The following is a 5,000-nucleotide window of genomic DNA, read 5'->3' on the forward strand; positions in this document are numbered from 1 at the left end:
GTATTCGAATTACTCTAATTACTTTAGTGGAATGTAATATTGTCATATGTAATTCAAATGTTATTTCATTTCCAAGTCTGAAACGTTTATTTGACGAAGTAAAGGTTAGTTTGTAAAATATGGCGGTTGCAAACGTTTGTGATGTAGTAGTGACGGTATACAAGTTGAGTCATGAGAGAGAGAGAGAGAGAGAGAGAGAGAGAGAGAGAGAGAGAGAGAAACTTTGGTTAAACGTTGATATGAGAGGTAAAGGTCTCTCTCTCTCTCTCTCTCTCTCTCTCTCTCTCTCTCTCTCTCTCTCTCTTTTAACGTTTATTTCTGATACTAGAGAGAGAGAGAGAGAGAGAGAGAGAGAGAGAGAGAGATATTTGGTACACCAAGGTCTTTTCCTATTAAATATAAAATATGTTCAAGTTAATAACAACTCTCTCTCTCTCTCTCTCTCTCTCTCTCTCTCTCTCTCTCTCCTCTCTCTCGTTGTATCAGATATAAACGTTAAGAGAGAGAGAGAGAGAGAGAGAGAGAGAGAGGAGAGAGAGAGAGAGAGAGGGAATTTTGGTGAAACGTTGAGAGAGCTATACCTCTCATATCAACGTTTCACCAAAATTCCCCCCCCCCTCTCTCTCTCTCTCTCTCTCTCTCTCTCTCTCTCTCTCTCTCTCACACACTTAACAAAGATTATATAACCGATCTATTTTACAATTACAGCGAACCCAATCGTATTCGCCACCTTAAAACCTTCAATATAAAAGATCACTTAACCTTTTTTCTGATGTGAAGAAAGGCTTCCTTTGGGAGCTAGTTCGCATCCGAGGAAAACGAGAAGACGAAAGATAAATTCAGTAGAAGATGCTGGAGAGGAGTTCTTGTCTTAGATGAGGTCCAGAGGGAATCTTGAAAGAGTAGGAGGATTCAAGGTTGTAGGAAATGTGAGAGAAGGAGCGAAACACCAGCCGGGAGAGGTCATGGAAAAAAGGTCTTAAAAATAAGGAAAATAATAATAAATTGTGACTAATACTGACATGTTTTGGGAGGATTTGAATGAAGTAATATAAATGAATGCTATATAAAATCTAAAAAAAAAAAAAAACATACACAATGAAAAACACATGAAATAACTATGACGAATTATCATATGATTTTAGAATAAAGGAAAAATTCACCAAGAAAAAGATGCAGTTTACGGCATTTTTAAAGCAGTACATTGACATTGACCTTGACCTTTGACCTTAACATGAATTAAAAGGCACGGGTTTTCATACACTTAAATATGAATCAAGTATTAAGTCTGTATAAGAACGATATCAAAACTTATGGCTGATTACGCGAAATGGATATTTTGCCTGACTCTGACCTTGACCTTTGACTTTGACCTTACAAAAATTTAATTATTTCCGGCATTCTACATAATAGTTAATCTATGCAAGTTTCATTACTCTATGATTAAAATTGTGGCCAGGAATCTGTCCACAAACAAACAAACAAACACAAACATAAACAGGGGTGAAAACATAACCTCCTTCCAACTTTGTTGGGTAATGTAATAACTATGAAGAATTACCTTATGATTTTGGAATGAAGGAAAAAATCACTAAGACAAATATATATACAGTAAGGTTTGCTGTATATAAAATTTTTAAACCAGTAACAGTCCACAAAATGTCAGTAAATGTCTAAGGTAATTAACTTCGAATATATAACGCTCCTTTCTAAATCAAATTATTCACAGTTTCATTCAAAGTTATGGAAGAATGTTATTCATTGCTATAGCAAAATGGCAATTCAACACCAAGGCAATTTTTTATTAGCACAATGAGAAGAGTCATCATTAATATCATTCATTGCATGAGCACATTTTCCTTTCAAATGCTTCTAAAGGTATTCATTAACAAAAGACCTCTAATTAATAGGAAATCTATCGACCTCGGCTCAACTCCTACGTTGAAAATGATAAATTGAGTCATGTTTATTACGATTAATGATTTAACTGTCAACAAGGTTTGAGACTCGTTCTCATTTACAAGCTGTTTTGAAGTTGGTATTTTAAAAGGGTTTCTCGTTACTATAGATTGTGTATGAAAGATCTATTTCAATGCTGTACTGCTATCAATGTATTTTATTTCAATTGCTCTTTATATTTCTTGTATTATATTTATTTCCTTATTTGTTTTCCTCATTGGGCTATTTTTCATTATGAGAAGGCATGGTTATAGTATTCTGCTTTTCCAACAGACGTTTTAGCTTATATAATAATAATAATAATAACAATAATAATAATAATAATAATAATAATAATAATAATATTGAGATATAACAATAGCAATAAAATAATAGTCAATAAAAAAGTATTAAAAATAACAAAAGCAATAAAGATAATAATAATAATAATAATAATAATAATAATAATAATGGTAAAAATGATAATGATAATAATAATAATAATAATAATAATAATAATAATAATAATAATAATAATAATAAGAGAAATAATAATAATAATAATAATAATAATAATAATAAATAATGATAATAATAATAATAATATATATATATATATATATATATATTAATATATATATATATATATATATATATACATATATATATATATATATATATATATGGAATATGACACTATACTAACAGCAACAACAGTAACTTCGAAATGTTTATCAAAAAATATTATATGTTGACACATAAACACAATTTCCAACACTTGTTGATATATCTTCACTTCATCAACATATTAATATTTTGCAATGATTGCAATAGAAAGGGTAATGATAAAAATAACATCCAATATGTCTCACTATGTCAATCTTATTCAAAGAAATTCAGTATCTGTTATTTCATACTATATTTCAATCATGTATTAAAGCCTTGCAATAGCGAATGATATCAAATGATTGTTTCTTTAATAAAGAACCAGATATTGATATATTATTATTATTATTATTATTATTATTATTATTATTATTATTATTATTTTTATTATTATTATTAATACTACTACTACTATTATTATTATTATTATTATTATTATTGTTGTTGTTGTTTTTATTATTATTACTATTATTATATTATTAACGTTTATTATTAATATTATTATTATAATTATTATTAGTATTATTATTATTTTTATTATTATTATTATTTTTATTAACAGGATCACGGTAAGGGAAGAAACCAAGGAAATCAAAATTCTACAGGAAAAGTAATAAACTGTCAAAATTAAATTTATGAGAATAGTAACATTAAATTAGTTTTCTCACATATGAAAAATAAGAACTTAAAAATAAAATAAGAGGAAGAGAAAAGAGATAAAACAGTGTACCATGTGCACCCTCAAGCAAGAGAACTCCTTTTAAAGAACACCACTCTCTGAACATGAAGTAGTACCATATATCATCGTTTGATGAAATCAAATGTTATATTTACGAAGGTATTTCCCCAGTGACCTTTTTTATGTGGTCATTATTTATATTCGTATCTCTGTGATTGAACATTTATGACCGCCTGGCACCTATAAAAGTAGAAGGTTACTTACATATGCGCCTTTTGAGAGAGAGAGAGAGAGAGAGAGAGAGAGAGAGAGAGAGAGAGAGAGAGTAGTTATTATTATTATTATTATTATTATTATTATTATTTTTATTATTGTTATTATTATTATTATTATTATTATTATTATCATCATTATTACTCGCTAAACCACAACCCTTTTTGGAAAAGCAGGAGGCTATAAGCTCAAGCGCCACAACAGAGGAAAAAATGCCCAGTGTGGAAAGGAGACAGGGAAATATATGAAATACAAGAGAAGTAATAATCAATTAAGATATACTAAGAACAGTAACAACGTTAAATAGATCTTTCATATTATAAACTATACACCTTAAAAAAAATAGAAAGAGAACCAAGATAGAATTGCGTTTCAGAGTGTACCCTCAAGCAAGAGAACTTAAGCCCAGAAGCCCAAAACAGTGGAAGAACGGGAAAATAGCCAAGTGTGGAAAGGAAACAAGGAAATGGATAATCTAAAAGAGAAGTAATGAACAAAATCTATTAAGAACATTAACAACATTAAATTATATCTGTCATATATAACCTATAAAAACTTAAAAAAAAACGAGGAAGAAAAACAAGATAGTATAGCGTGCCCGAGTTTACCCTCACCCAATAGAACTCAAACCCAAGACAGTGGAAGACCATATATAGTACAGAGGCTATGGTACATCGAACAAGATCACATTTAACTATATGACAGAACTTACAATATTAAAAATGTTTCAGTACTGACCTTCTATAGATCCCAATGCTTTTGTGGCCATATAGATGACAGTCTTGCGATCCGATGGAGCATATATCCAGATCTGAAAATGTTGAACATATTACCAATAATTATATGGATACTAATTCCAAGCAAATAATTAGGTTAGTTTTTATTCGTTCTACATCATGGTTTTTTAATGATCTCATATAATACGTAATATCTATAGTCCAGTAAAAATTGATATCAACTCCCGGTTTACTCTTTGTATGTGTATTTATATTAAGAATTCTGAAAATATATATATATATATATATATATATATATAAATATATATATATATATATATATATATACACACACACATATATATATATATATATACATATGTATAAATATATATATATATATATATATATTTATATATACACACACACATATATATATATATATATATAGATATATATATATATATATATACACATATATATGTATGTATGTATGTATATATATATATATATATGTATATATATATATATATATATACATACATACATACATATATATGTGTATATATATATATATATATATATATATTTATTTATTTATATGTATACATATATAAATAAAATTTGATAAAAGCCTAGTCTAATATTTTATTGTAATATAGTCTGTGTTCCACCATCCTTTTTCACTCACAGTCTTTCTCAATTTCCAATGACTGGACGCTCGGTAC

Source organism: Palaemon carinicauda, chromosome 6 (assembly GCF_036898095.1).
Source record: "Palaemon carinicauda isolate YSFRI2023 chromosome 6, ASM3689809v2, whole genome shotgun sequence".
Taxonomy (NCBI): domain Eukaryota; kingdom Metazoa; phylum Arthropoda; class Malacostraca; order Decapoda; family Palaemonidae; genus Palaemon; species Palaemon carinicauda.